Raw genomic sequence first — 16198 nt, forward strand, 5'->3', positions numbered from 1 at the left:
CAATCCTGATGTATGGACGTGATTATTGGACTCATGATGTAGGTCACATCACACATTTCAACATATTTAGATGCCACGTGTGTGATGCAGTGGTCTACCTACTTGGTGATATAGGTGTTTATGACCACATTTGACAGTACTGAGTGAATACCTCAGTATGGATTTGTGTCAAATGTCTTGGCCTCATTAAGTTCTGCAGGACGATAGTGTCATTATCATGCATGCCCTCGATGACCTCTTTGAGGACATCTAACAGATGCAACAGACATGGATGTAGCATTAACTACTCACACATACCTTTTGCACACAACTGGGATATTACCAGTGTCTTTTTAGAAATGGTTCATGGTAACATGTTGGTCTACCTGATAGATGTGGAGAGTCAGGATGTGTCTATACATGCATGAATCAGATGCTGTCCCCTGCACCACTCAGATGGATGCACATTGATGTACACCCTTCTACAGGGGAAATTCCATATGGAGGGTATATTGAAGTGTGTATCCAACTATGTCAGGTAGGTGTATGTTCTGAGTCACACTATAGGCAATCTGTGATGTTGTCACAGCCCATTGATTCTGTGTGATAGGTCTGGATGAAGGTAAGACAGTGCATACTGCCTATCTTGATCTGGCCTAGGGTTTGGAAACAATCCCCCACTCAGATATTATTGAAAAGCTGTCCCATTTGGGGATTAAACTTTACATCAGTCGATGGTTAACAATTGGCACATTGACAGAACTCATACTGTGAAAGTTGGTGAATGAACCTTTATAGTAGAGCTGCCATCATTGGTGTAACCCAAGGATCTGTGTTGGGCCCTTTACTGTTTGAACTCTATTTCTCGACAGTCCAGGATAAAGTATACAGCCTTTGGCTTACCAAGTTTGCTGATTATTGCATATTGGGTGCAATCACTGAGTCCACCAATAATGTTAACATATTACAGGAGGGACTAAAATAGACAAAAGAATGCTGTTAAAGCCACACAGTCTACAGATAAATGCAAACATGTGCCATTATGTTTGTCTTCTGTAAAGTGGGATCCCCCGATAATTCCAGCATTGACAACACCCCCCCCCCCATGCTCAAATCCATTGGTGCAAGACCTGCAAACACACATAGATAGCAATCTGAACTTCAACCACCAAGTTTCCACAGTAGTATGGAAAAGCTATGTCATGTATCTCATAAGTTAGACCATTGTATCCAGATCTGTGGATGTTATAACAGCAGTGTACTCGACCCTCATCAGAACACTAAGAGTGTAATGTTCCCTTTTGCATGCACCTTACCAGACACATGTAGCAGCTGGAGAGGGCACAGAGGTTTCTCATACAGAAAACACAGGGTCTACAAACCATGCCATGACGTATGCAAATAGGCTGAAAGCTGTGTCACTATAATCTGTATTGTATAGTATGAGGTGACTTGTACTAGACCTACAGGCCAGTCTCTGACTCTGCCCTGATGGAAATACTGCACATCTACAAATCAGCTATAGCTGATGACATGAGCAGAATCTGGTGAGAGGAAGATGGCAACAGCAGTGTCCTAAAGGCTGGTGTAAAATGCTCTCTAAAATGGCAAGCAAGTGCCCCCCCCCCCACACACACACACACACACACACACACACAGCTGACAACAGTGAGAACAGAGCCCCTACCTAAGTACACTGACTAGAGAACTGTGTATTTAAGGCAAATGCCACAGCTCAAGTGTGACTTGGAGAGTGTCAGACAACAGTAAATAGATGATGACATCAGCAGTGCCTGGTGAGGGGAAAATGAAAATAGCAGTATCCCACATGCTGCTGTAAAATGCTCTCTCTAATATCAAGCAAGTGCACAAACACAAACACACACATCTCAGTTAACTGCAGGGAGATTAGAACCCCTATCTATCTAAGTTGGCAGACAAGAGAACTTAGCATTTTATGCAAGTGTCACTGGACAAACCTGACTTGTACAAGGCTGCAGGACAACTTATAGTAGATGACGTCAGCAGTGGATGTTGGAGAGAAGATGCTGGGAAGCCTGTGTGAAATGAATGTGTAGGCACGTCCAACTTTGAAAATATTGGCACTCCATGGGATTGCAGTGGTGACTGTAATGGATAGATAGCCATGTCCAATTGCCAAAATAAAGTTCTGCATGTTACCAGACCGATGAGTGCGCAATGTGTAGTATTTGGTAGTTGTGTTTGAAATGTACAAATATACTTTAAGAGACAGCTTTACAAACTGTATCCAAACAGGTGTCCACATTACTATAAGTACTGGAAAATTTGAATGTGCATTGTCATTATAAAGATGTGCATGGTACATAAGACAACATTTGTTATTTGTTTATGTAATGTAGTTTATATATATGTGTGAACAAGTACTGAGAGACCAAGGTTGCAGTGCATGGAGGGAGGTAACAGATGGCTGCATTGTAAATATGTTGTTTTCCTAGATAGTGCCTTCCTTTTGTTTATGTTTCTGAATGTAGTTTCACATCATAAACACTAAATGGACAGTAAATAGAAGTAATACATGCCATTGTCCACTAGCATAGTGCACAGCTGAGCAGTGTGTTTGTGAAATAGTTGACAAAGTGTTTGTGCACGTGTGATACACATTTCTACTTCTTTCCCTGTTTACACATAACTAAGCAGTGTACATAAGGCAGCCTCATTGCTAGAATTCTTTGGCAGCAAGTGTAAATGCATTGGCACATTTCTTTTTTGAGCACATTTGATATAGGGTTTGAATCCAGGAGTATGTAATACTTTTAAATAAGTAGAGATAATGCAATGAAAGTATTCTTTATACTACATTCACCATGAGTTACTATGTGCTGTTTAAGTGGCATTGTGTGGAGCTAAACAAACTATAGAAGAGCCATTCCCCAGTTGGAATAGCTGTGCGATGCCAAACTCTACATAAAACAGAGGCCAAAATGTGAAGGGCTGCATTTTTTTTTGTTAGTTATGTATGTTGTGTGTGATTCTATTTTTGACCACATTATAGGTGTTAAAATGGGGTAGGTAGGAAAGTAGTGAAATGTGAGGGGGGAGCAGGGGGAAGAACAAAGAGAAAGCAGTATAGGAATGTGCAGGGAGGAGGTAGAAAATAACCATAGCTATCCATTTCGTCAATAGTGTAAAATGAAGATACGTACAGAATATTAGCTCAATTTGGACTTCACCTCCACAAAGGTGGGTGACAACAAGCAATCATGTTACATAACCAATTGGACCAAATCAATTGTGTCAAGAAGACACATGTGTAAAATAGAGAGCTATGTATAAGAATATATATATTTTGTGGGACAGGTGTCCTTTTTATAACTTCAATAAGAGAGGAATGCTGGGTATAGGATGTTGTTATTTCTGGGCCAGTAACTTGGTAGGTAAGGAAGCAAATGCAAACAGGACAAACAAGCAAGACACAGGGATGGTGAGGGACACAAGGGGTTGGGGGAACACAATGACTGGGGTGAGAGAAGAGACAATGCAAGCCAATGCTCACCAATCATGGGGACAGTGAGATTCCAGTCCTCACTCACAGGACTTTCATCACCGTCCCCTTACTCTGCTGGCTAATAAAGTGCTTGATGTCTCCTCCTCCTACAGACTATGAGGGAGAGCAGCTTCTCCATTCAGCATAGGCATACACCAGTGCTGTGGTGCATGACCCTATGCACCAACCCTGGCATCTCCTAGCAAGTGTTGAAATCCCCACCTTTGCCAGTACTCACAGACGGTATCACTGCACCAGCTGCTAGTGCTACCTGAGGGCACAGATAGTGCAGGGGTAGCAGAAGCAGTACTGCCAGGTTGGGTCCCAAATATGCTAGTTATTGGTGCCAGATGCAGTGGAGCGGGGGCAGGTTGAGCCACTGGAATTGGCCTACATCCCTGTGCTGTGAAGCATTTATTGATTTTTTACAGATGGATGACATGGAGACATTTTGATGACACATGACAGAAGATGAAAAAAAAAAGAGATCAAATTAGTATCATCATATATGACATACAATGCATTATCACAATAATACAACTATTTTATCTGAAATTTTATATTTAAGTATACTTCCTAATAACTACAAACTATAATTATAGATTGCTCAAAGTAATCCTTGCAATGTGCAGATATTGCACATATGCTTGGTCCAGTCATACAGATTACAGTTAACAGCACACCATTTATGCCAGTTCTATAGAATTTAATTTGTGTAAAATTATTAAAGAATTGCAGTATTGTGTAGTTGTTATTCAGGGTATCTGAACCCACAACTTCTGATTATAGTCTTACACTTGACTCCTAAAGTTGGTTTGTGCTACAAACTGATGCATCCATACTTACTTTTACAGTTAGGATATGCATTCTTACTTTGCTACTGTATAGAAATGAAAAACATTTTTCTTTAAATTTTAAAGGTATAATAATACTTCTTTTGTGCTGCATACATGCCACTTACTTCCATCAGTCTCTCAAGATAATCAGCATGGGTCTGCCTATTTACAGCCATTTCAGAATTAGCTGTGAAAAGAAAAGAAGAGAAGGGCATTATGCAAACCAGTCTTGCCTATATTTAGTTTTCTATGTATTATAAATTCTCTTTATTAACATGCTTACACAACTCTGGAATGTTACTAGTTCAAAACCCATCCAACCAGTGGATGACTGTATCCTTATTGCACCTTTTTAGGTCATTGAAGGGTGCATACACTGTTCTCCAGTGAGTGAGATGCCAATTGCACTGGACAAAGACTTGGCCAGACCATTCCAAGCCTCAGACTTGTACTGGGAGCCAGAATAGTTCTCCTGCAGAACCCTTTGGCTGTGGCAGTTTACCAGGAGTCCAATAAATATCTGGACTCCTGAACACACTACCTCTGTTCCCTAAATTGGGCACCTTCCTCTCTAATGCCAGACATGTCTAACCCAAAGCAGTGCAATAGCAAATAATGGTGTCTTGCCAGTTCCTATTATTGCATTTAGTAACAATGTGCAAACCTGAGCAATGATGCCAACTGTGTTTGCACAATGTTAAGTGGACAGCAACAGTACCAAGCATAAAGGAAAACAAGTTTTGAAACTGGAAGGTTAATCTGACACATGACATTAGTTTGAGGAGTATCTGCTGCTGTAACTCTTAGGTGATTTATCTTTGCAGACATGCACTAGGATGTGAAGATAGGTGAAGGCTGCCAGCCTAGCTCAATATAATTTTGTAGATAATTCTGTCATTTGTAAATATTAATATAAGCCACAGGCTTGTTCTCTTTAATGGGAAAATGGTGTTAAATGTGCAACTGCAAAAATGTAACAACAGTGTACTCTGCTGTAACAAAGCTGATAAGTCAATTCTTTGATGTCAAAACTCGGAGCTGAGATGTCTAGATAAAGACATTCTGCCTACTGTTTTAAGGCCAGAGTTAATGGCTAGAATTTGCATGTATAATTTCTTTTATTGCTCCATTTCCTGACCAACTGCAAGATCAAAAGGGCTACTAACTTTTGAGAATCTGTTAGCCTGGGAACCAGAAAGAAATGATGTAATCTGAAATTAATCAGTGGTACTGTGTAATCAATTTAAGGACAGAAAGAATGAGAGCATGAGAACATTGTCTTGAGAACATCCAACTTACCACTCTGCCTGTGTCTATATGTAAGTAGGATTTTAGAACTGTGTTTTCTCTTAGATATAGCTAAGGAAGATTAGACTAGTTTATTTTTATGTGATGTCAGAACATTTCTACTGTATCATTTTAAGTATTTCTCTGTAATCTCTGAAATATTGACTAGCACTGTGTAGTAAGAAGTATTGTCTTGTGTTTTTTTTTTTCATTTATTATTAAATATTTTTAAACCTTTCAACTGTGGGGTTTTTTGTATTGAAGTAATTTAAGCTCTAAGAGTACATTGCATGTATATAGTGATACTCTACCAAGTCACTCCAAATAAGTCTTGACTGTTTGATTGAACTTACCATTTGGATAATAATATTGCACAGTATAATTGGACACCCTTTCATAAGGGCCTTTGAGTAGCTGATAAATATTAGCTGGCTGGTGGCAGTGATTTCTACCAAATAGTCTTTGTAAAAGGGGCACAGCTGAAGAACCTATGCCAGCCTTCCCCAGCAGTGTATGTGTGGTTGTATAAACTCTTATCTCAAAGTGTGTCTGTGTCAGCTACTTGGGCAGGGACATGAAGCACTGGTTGGACAGAGATGGTGCTGGAGCTTTTAGCTTACCCACTAGTCTGAGATCTGGGGAGTCTTATTGGGGACCTGGAGAGAAAGGAAGAAACCAACCCCAGACTGACTGTGATCTCTGTGTGCTCTTAAGGGAAATTGTACATTACTGTGTGTATTTATTATCCTTTCCCTATATGGACACCCTCACTGGTGTTAGTGCTGAGGACTGAGGCTCCTTGATTGCTGGGCCAGTGCATGGGCATCACATATTCATTGTTTGGCAGTGGTGGGATATCCATACCACATATTAATTGGTTGGCAAATACTAATTGGCTTGTAGTGGTGTGGGTAGAATGAATCCCTGTAGCTTGTGTACAGTGATCACTGAAGGGGCTTTGCACTCTAAATCAGTCATGCAGTGAATACTCAGAGTTCCAATCACAATTATTTTATTTCTTTTGCTAGCTTAGTTAGTCAGGGAAAGCAGGCAGCATGTCAGCAGAGGAGTACGGAAAGCTGACAAGGAGCCAGCTGGTTGAGATGTGCCAGGCTAGGTGACTGGTGCATGGAAACCTGACTAAGCAAACATGATTGTAGCATTGGTCTCAGCTGCATCAGAAAACAGCAACCATGAGGACGATCAGACTGGCAGTGGAGATGTACCACGCTCAGAGAAGGGACAGCTCAACCTTTCTGCAGAGGACTTTAAAATCCATATGGAGATGAAGAGACTTGAGTTGGAGGCCAGGCATTTGGAAATAGAAGCAGCTGAGAGACTGAGATGTCTGCAGGCAGAGGAGAATGAGAAACTGCTATGCCTGGAAGCTGAGGAAAAGGAGAGGCAGAGACAGCATGAGAAGGAGAAGCTGACTCTTCACCAGAATCATGAAGGTAATGGGGAAAGGAATAACTTGACCCCAGAAGCACAAAAGGTCAGTAAATGTCTTCCGCAGTTAAAAGAGGGGGATAATTTTGATAGTTTCATTCATATGTTTGAGAGGGTATGTAAACAGTATGATGTTGATCGAAGGCTCTGGGTACGGTTCTTGACCCCCTTTCTCCATGGTAAAGCTGTAACTGTGTTGTCTAAAATGTCTGATGTTGACTGTTTTAATTATACTATGGTTAAGAAATGTTTGTTAGAATTGTTTAAGCTAACACCTGAAACATATAGGAAAAAAGTTTTGTGAGCATAGATGAAAGGCAGAAGAAAGTGTATGTGAATATGTTGCTGAACTGACCACATATTTTCATAGGTGGATGAGTGGATGTCAGGTCACCACTTTTGAAGGGCTAGCAGACCTCTGAGGGAACAAGCCCTCAGCACTTTGCCTGAGGACCTGAGGATCTGGTTAGCTGATAGACAATGTGCTACTTTAGATGAGTTGGGGAAGAAGGGAGACCTATACCTAGCAAGCAGGGCATCCCTGCACAGGAAAGGGAACCCAGTACTGCTCATGGGTCTAAAGGATCCCATGGTGGGCAGCACAGACTGCCCCAACAGAATCAGCCAATAGCAGAAGAAGCCACTAGCCCAGGTACACATCTAAGACCTATGGTTAAATGTTTTGAATGCAACCAGTGGGGCCATGTGGTATACAGATGTCCATGGAGGCAAGGTAAGGAACAAAAGGTAAGAGAGCCAGTAAGTTGGAAAGACAAAATGCCAATAGTAGGTTGTCTTGAGACAACAGGGGTACTGAACTACCATACCGCAGATGTCCTGATAGGAATTAGTTTGGATGAGGCAGTACCATGTGTTTATGCAGTTACACGCAGACAGGCTAGGAGACAAGCATGTGAGTCTGGTAGCCTGGGGGAGATCCAGACAGACTGCATACTTGCAGCCAAGATGGGTGAGATGGTTACTTCAGGGAGGGGGCTGATCTGTAGCAGTGGAACTGAAGGTGAGCCACAGCTGCTTGTGGGTACAGATATTCCCTTGGACAGAGTGACTGCAAAGGTAGAGGTGAGTAGTAGTAACCAGGCTGACAGTGAGGCATTATTTTCAGAGGATGCCAGATTTCCTGTGGAAGGGGAGCTGGGAAGGGTTGCAAAGAGACAGTTGAGACAGGCTCTGCTCTCAGACCCAACATTGCAAGGCCTGAGGCAGGTAGCTAGTGAGGCACCCGATTCTCAAGGGAAGGGGGATTCTTTATACTGGGACAAAGGGTTGCTCTATAGAGAGTGGACCCCTGAGGGAGGGCTAGAAGGTGAGAGAATACAGCAGTTGGTAGTGCCTAGAGCCTACCATATGGCACTTCTAGCCATAGCTCATAATATTCCCTTTGCAGGTCATATGGGCATAAAATGTATAAAGTGACATATTATGCAGAACTTCTATTGGCCTGGAATTTCCAGAGATGTAACAGGGTACTGCAGGACCTGTGAGCAGTGCCAAAATGTAGGCAAGGCAGGAAACATGGTGAGAGCTCCTTTGATGCCTTTGCCTGTGATTGAGTAGCCATTTCAGAGGGCAGCTATAGATATTATGGGGCCTCTGAGTACCCCAAGTTCCACAGGCATAGCCTAGTGGTAGTGGATTATGCTCCACGATACCCTGAGGCAGTGGCTCTGTCCTCCATTGCTTTGTTACAGGTTTCAGCAGGGTAGGTTTTCCAAATGAAATACTGACTGACAGAGATACCAATTTCATGTCAGACCTGCTGGTTTGTCTGTGGAAGTACTGTGGGGTGAAGCACCTGAAGACCACACCCTACCATCCCCAGATTAATGGTCTTGTTGAGAGGTTAAACTCTATAATCAAGTCCATGCTATGGGCATTTGTAGACCATTTTAAGAGTGAGTGGGACAAATATTCGCCACATCTATTGTTTGCTTACAGAGATGTTCTCCAGGAATCCACAGGTTTTTCACCCTTTGAGTTGCTGTGTGGGCATAGGGTGAGGGGACCTGTAGATTTAATTCAAGATGAGTGGGAAGGTGAGTGTGACACACAAGGAGTCTGTTGTGGCATATATTCTAAACCTCAGGACAAGGCTCAGGGAACTCATAGGCTTGGCCCAGGAGAACCTGGCAGAAGCCCAACAACAGATAAAGGTGGGGTATGACAAGAATGCTCGAGCTAGAGAGTATGCCATGGGGCAGCAGGTAATGGTTTGCATTCCTTTCAGACACAACAGGCTGCAAGCAGCTTGGGAGGGACACTACAACGTGGTAAGAAAGGTAAGTGATGTTAACTACATGGTGGAACTGCTAGGCAGGAGGCAAGGGCACAAATTGTACCATGTTAACATGATGAAACCTTACCATGACAGGGAGGCCCTAGTGCTATTTACAGTGGCTTGCAGGAGGAGTCTGAGGGAGATCTGGTGACTGATCTCCTCAGTGAGGCTCGGACAGACACCTCAGTGGAAGGTATAGCAATGTCCCAGCAGCTATCTCCTACTCAGGTTCGAGAAATCTGAGCAGTGTTACAGGAATTTGGTAACATGTTCACTGGGAAACAAGGCTGCACCCACCTGGTACAGCACCAGGTAGATACAGTACCCCAAAGGACTATTAGGCAGGCACATTATAGGGTTCATGAGGGAGTCAAACAGACTCTGAGGGAGGAGATACAGGAGATGTTGGAACTAGGGGTGATTAAAGAGTTCAACAGTCCCTAGGCCTCCCCAGTGGTGCTGGTGCCAAAGAAGGATGGCAGCTTCAGGCTCTGTGTGGGCTGCAGGAAATTAAATAGTCACACAGAGTTAGATGCTTACCCTATGCCTAGGACAGATGAGGCCCTTAAGCAGCTGGGTGGGGCTAAATATCTTATAATCATTTATCTTACCAAGGGTTACTGGCAGGTGCCCTTGACTCCCAGTGCTAAAGAGAAGTCAGCCTTTGTGACTCCTTTATGCTTGTATGAGTTCACAAAGATGCCCTTTGAGATAAAAAATGCCCCAGTGACTTTTCAGAGGCTGGTAGATCATATCCTAGCAGGAGCAGGAGGATTTGCCCTTGCTTACTTAGATGCTATTGCCATCTACAACCATTCCTGGTAAGAGCACCTTCAGCATGTCAGGGAGGTGCTGGGCAGACTACAGAGGGCAGGGTTGACCATTAAGCCCAGCAAATGTCAGGTGGGTATGGCACAAGTCTGCTACCTGTAACATAGAGTGGAGTGAGGTAAGATCAGGTCAGAACCTGCCAAAGTAGAAGCCATTCAGGCATGGCCTGTACCTGTTACCAAAAAACAGGTGAGGGCATTCTTAGGGACAGCAGGGTACTACAGAAAGTTCACCCCCAGTTATAGTGCCATAGCTGCTCCCCTTACAGACCTGACAAGGAAGCAAGGAAGAACAGGCCAGATAAGGTAGTATGGACCCCAGCATGTGAGCAGGCATTCCAGAAGCTTAAGGAAGCATTGGGAGGACCCCCTTTGTTAGCCAGTCCAGATTACAGCAAAGAATATGTTGTGCAGGTGGATGCTTCAAACCATGGGGTGGGGGCTGTACTTAGCCAGATTTCTTCAGAGGGAGAAGGACACCTAGTAGTTTATCTCAGTTGTAGACTCCAACCCAGGGAGGAATGCTATGCAGCTGTAGAAAAGGAATGTCTAGCCATAGTGTGGGCACTGCAGAAACTTCAGCCTTATCTGTATGGAAGAAAATTCACTGTAGGGACAAATCACAACCCCCTAACATGGTTACACATTGCCAGCCAGCAAAATGGCAAGTTGCTAAGATGGAGCTTAGGGTTGCAAGCATATGATGTTAGTGCAGCACCGCAATGGGATTAGCAATGCCAATGCAGATGGGCTGTCAAGACAGGGAATGGGGTAAGGTATTCTCAGATAGACCTAACCCTCTCAAGCAATGTGTCTCAAGGGTCACTTGAAAAACTAGCTTGAGTTCCCTAAGGGGGAGATCTGTGAAGATAGGTGAAGGCTGCCAGCCTACCCGGGTAGAATTTTGTAGATAATTCTGTCATTTGTAAATATTATTATAAGCCACAGGCTTGTTATCTTAAATGGGAAAAATGGTGTTAAATGTGGAACTGCAAAAATGTAACAACAGTACAATCTGCTGTAACAAAGCTGATAAGACAATTATTTGATGTCAAAACTCGGAGCTGAGATGTCTAAAGGCATTCTGCTTATTGTTTTGAGGCCAGAGTTAATGGCTAGAATTTGCATATATAATTTCTTTTATTGCTCTGGTTCCTGACCAGCTGCATGATCAAAAGGGCTATTAACCTCTGAGAGTCTGTTAGCCTGGGAACCAAAAAGAAATGATGTCATCTGAAATGAATCAGTGGTACTGTGTTATCAATTTAAGGACAGAAAGAATGAGATCATGAGAGCATTTGTCTGGAGAACATCCAACTCATTACTCTGCCTGTGTCTATATGTAAGTAGGATTTTAGAACTGCGTTTTCTCTTAGATATAGCTAGAAAATAGGAAGATTAGACTAGTTTGTTTTTCTGTGATGTCAGAAGTTTTCTACTGTATTATTGTTAAGTATTTCTCTGTGATCTATGAACTCTTGACTAGCAATGTGTAGTAAGTAGTATTGTCTTATGTTTTTTTTTTATTTATTATTAAATATTTTTAAACTTTTCAACTGTGGCTGTTTTGTGTAGAGATAATTTAAGCTCTAAGAGTACATTGCATGTATATAGTGATATGTACCATGTCACTCCAAATAAGTCTTGACTGTATGGTTGCACTTACCATTTGGATAATAATATTGCACAGTATAATTGGACACCTTTTCATAAGGGCCTTTGAGTAACTGATAAATATTAGCTGGTTGGTGGCAGTGATTTCTACAGTATAGTTTGGTACAGCGGTAGCGTTGTTGCCTCACAGCAAGAGGTTCTCTTGTTCGATTCATGGCTGGAGTGCTTTCTCTGTGGAGTCTGCATGTCCTCCCCATGGTTGAGTGGCCTCCGAAAGACATGCGTGAATGGGCGTGCCTTCGCTGAAGGTTGAGCATCGGGCTGGCAACTTGGCACCATAAAAAATCTACTGCCAATCATTAGCAGACCGGAGTTCCACTGTGGCGACCTCTAACCGGGAAAAGCTGAAAAGACAAACAACAAGTCTGGGTAAAAGGGGCACAGCTGGAGAACCTGGGCCACCCATCCCCAGGAGTGCATGTGTGGTTGTATAAACTCTTATTTCAAAGTGTGTGTGTGTGTGTGTGTGTGTGTGTGTGTGTGTGTGTGTGTGTGTGTGTGTGTGTGTGTGTGTGTGTGTCAGCTACTTTGTAGGGACACAAAGCACTTGTTGGACAGAGAGGGTGCTGGAGCTTTTAGCTTGCCCACTAGGCTGAGATCTGGACCCTATAGCTGTGCCAGTGGGGAGTCTTATTGGGGACCTGGAAAGAAATGGAGAAACCAGCCCCAGTCTGACTGTGATCTCTGTGTGCTCTTAAGGGAAATTGTACATTACTGTGTGTGTATTTATTATCCTTTCCCTATATGGACACCCCTCACTGGTGTTAGTGATGAGGCTTGAGTCTCCTTGATTGCTGAGTCAGTGCACGGGCATCACATAGGGCATACATTTCATGACATGACACATGCCTGTTTGGCTTTATACACTGCTAAAATTGATTTTTACAGTGTGGTATTCAAACCTATTCATAAGGGAAAAAACATTTTTTTCCATAACGGTGATTTTCCATCTTTGCCACAGAAGAAATGCTTCTCAGACATAGTCAGGAATCATTTATAAATACAGATGACAGATTAAGGTGTTAACCATGTATGTTTATGACCAGACAAGATCCTTGTATATACATTAATTTGTGTATGTGTTTTATTTACGTGCAAAGGCCATCCAAATCCAGATAGCAGACTTATACTTAGAGAAATATAGTAGACAGTATACACTCAGTCATACATCTGAACCTTCAAAACACAGTAATGGTTTCTTATCCCTCATACATATACTTCATATCAGCTCCACTATTTATAATAAGGTATAAATTATGTGATATTTAGTACAATCTGAAATGGAACAACAGTAAAAATGTCTGGAATTTCCTGTATTAGAACCCAGTATCATATACATGGCAGACCTACACTTACACCTGTTGCTGCAGGAATATTGAAATAGCATTTGAATATTTTTTTCCCATTTGTTACTATAAAATGAGCTGTCACAACAATAAAAATATGTTGCACTTCCTATATTAGAACTCAAGACCATCTGTATCAGAGCCCTACATGGGTTCCTACTACATTATCGAAGTTCTGAAACTCCGAACACCATAAGGTCGAAACCTTATGTTCAAAGTTTCAGAACTTTGATTAACAAAAAAAAAAAAAGAAAAAGAAAGAAAAGAAAAGACAAAATGCAATGCAGAAAGGAAAGATTTCCATTTACCACACTGTAGTGCGATCTCAGAGTTGGTATATTTAAAGAGCGGGGGGTGTGGGGGGGTGCAGAGGCACTTGCCCCCCTTCTTACAACAGTTACTTTCTGTTTGTTGTTTTTATTTTTTTTGGTTGTTGTTTGAAATGATAAAACTTCGAACATACAAGTTCGATCTTGTAGTGTTCGAAGTTTTATAGTTTAGACAATGGAATAGGGACCCCCTACACTTACACCTGTTGCCACAGGAATAGTTAAATAACAGTTGTATTATTCCTTATTCATTCTTAACATCTGCATATTAACTGCTGCACAATGCAGCTTAGCAAGTTTGCGTGATGACCAACAGAATTGATAGAATGCATCCATTTTCAAAACTGTTGACTGTGTCCTCCCCGTAGATGTTCAATGTCTCCAGGTGTTAGAGAACCTTGCTAACCGATGCACAATGTCACTTAACAGTGTTGCGTGATGGAAAGCAAAAGCTGCATCAATGTATCCTTTTTGACATTTAGAATATCTACTCCCTGTCTGCAGGTGTTGTTTCTGCTTCCTGTGTCACCACTAATCCATTTTTGTGCACTAAGTGTCACACTAATGAGCTAAACAAAGCCAAACATGAAATTTATTGTGATTCTCCGCCCACACCCCCCTCCCCCCGTTTGTGCTAAGCTATGCACTATGGAAACAGTGGCATTAAAAAATCAAACAAGGAGTCAAAGATGGCCGCTGTTCTGTAAGCACTGCTGATCCTTAGCTCCTCTACCTTTCTGGAATAAAACTAACACAGAAGACAAACCAGGAATTATTTCAACATAATACATGGAATCTGTAACTCCAATCAACATTTAAAACAAAACCAGCAAGAAAGAAAACCTGACCTAACAGCTAAACTAATAAGACTGAAACAGATTAACTGAAACAACAAAAGCCATGTGCTTGTGAATCCTTCCATTCTGATCTACACACATAAACTGGGATATTTCAGCAGCACAAGATGTCAAAAGATGACAGAAATATGGACACTACAACATCAAAAACTAAACTTTCAGACTTATTATCTCCTGAGAAAGACAGAAACTCCAAAAGACAAAAAAATAATAAAACAATAAGATACTTCTAAAGCTGGAAACAGAGTCAAATCAGATCAACCTGCAAACCTAGATGGCATCAAAACAGCCTTACTTCCCATTCAAGATGCAATAAAAGAGTTATCCATGCAACTGCAAACATTTGGGGATACCTTCAAGCAAATAATAGAAAGAATGGATAAATCAGAAGCCAACATCACTGAGAATGAGGAAAAAATAGCGTTAATAACCAAAAAAACTGACTCACATGAAGTAGACATTCAAAATATCCAAACAAAAATCACAGATTTAGAAGCAAGATCCAGAAGAAATAATATTATCATCAGAGGCATCCCGGAATCTATATCCCATAATGATGTGATCCCTTCTATTAGCCAAATATTTTCTACTTTGCTCAAAGAACCAGGAAAAGCTCAACAAATTGTAATAGAAAGAGCACACAGACCTCTGAGAGAATCCCAGATGTCAGACAAACCAAGACCAGTATATGTCAAACTTCTAAATTTCCAAGATGTCAACACAATCTTACTAACTGCTAAAAGAAATGGTGGGTCCACTACATGGAAGAATAATCTAATATCAATAGTCCAAGATCTTCCCCTGGAAATTAGACAAGCTAGACAACTTATTTCCCCCTACTGCAAGTTTCTAATTGAAAGGAAGATAAAGTTTCAAATGAAATATCCAAACTCACTAATTTTCCACCTAGATGGTGTTAAATATTCAGTCGCTAACCACAAAGAAGCTAAAAACACTTTCCTGGCCATTTTCAAAAAAATTCCCGCCACAGTTCGATAATTGCACTTACCGGAATGGCTTACAGAAATCTAGCTGTCGGCTGCATAGCTTGCAACCAGCCGTGGTCCTCTTCTGTTGCTTTTGCAAGTTATCTTTATGTAGGGCTGTATTAGGCCTCTATTTTGAGTAGCATGACTTGTTTCACTCTTCACCAAACCACGAGGAGCAACCCGGAAACATAATACTACTTCCGCCTCTGCAAATTTCCCATGAATGGAACTAAAAGTCCCTGCTGCACAGAAAACAAGCATCTATGAAGATGGTACATCCGGAAATCTGTGCCAGTAAAAGGTCCCCCTACGAGTAACTAAGCAGTCAGCTTAGTTGAATCGACAGGATGGAAAGCCTGCAAACCAAAAGGAAAAAAAAAAAAAAGTTAAAACATTACATTTGGTCCTTAAACACAATACATATGTCCTCAAACACAGAAAACGAACTCCACCTGGCTATACTCTTCAACTAAAAACCAAAAACAGCAAAAGAAACAATATCAAAGCATTATGCCGCCTAAACATAAAACACATTCTACACAACTGAAATATGCTCAATCCAAAGCAGGTTAGAATATAAGTATGATGGTAATACTAACAAAATGTACAGGATGGCTCAAGGCAGTAATCATTCCCAGTGCAGATATATTTTGACTGTCCATATACAGATGTTGCCACATACTCTAGAACTTTACCATGTCCTGATTACTTTATTTGTAAAGGCAGAAATAGTCTTTACCTTGCCAAGAACCTGTCTTTTGAGACATATTCCATTGGCAAAACAGAATAAGCCCAGG

The 16198-nt window shown here is 41.5% G+C and overlaps 1 protein-coding gene across 1 annotated transcript in view; it reads right to left on the bottom strand.

The window, feature by feature from the left end:
• Positions 1 to 15744, bottom strand: part of FOXP2 (forkhead box P2) — a 756067-nt gene extending 740323 nt beyond the window's left edge. Inside the window, exon 1 of the mRNA XM_044084429.1 lies at positions 15422 to 15744. The gene's annotated coding sequence lies outside the window, so the exon portion shown is untranslated. The remainder of the gene's footprint in view (positions 1 to 15421) is intronic.
• Between the last annotated feature and the right edge of the window lie 454 nt (positions 15745 to 16198).

This window comes from Protopterus annectens, chromosome 9.part0 (genome assembly GCF_019279795.1).
Source record: "Protopterus annectens isolate FY-2018-M chromosome 9.part0, PAN1.0, whole genome shotgun sequence".
Taxonomy (NCBI): domain Eukaryota; kingdom Metazoa; phylum Chordata; order Ceratodontiformes; family Protopteridae; genus Protopterus; species Protopterus annectens.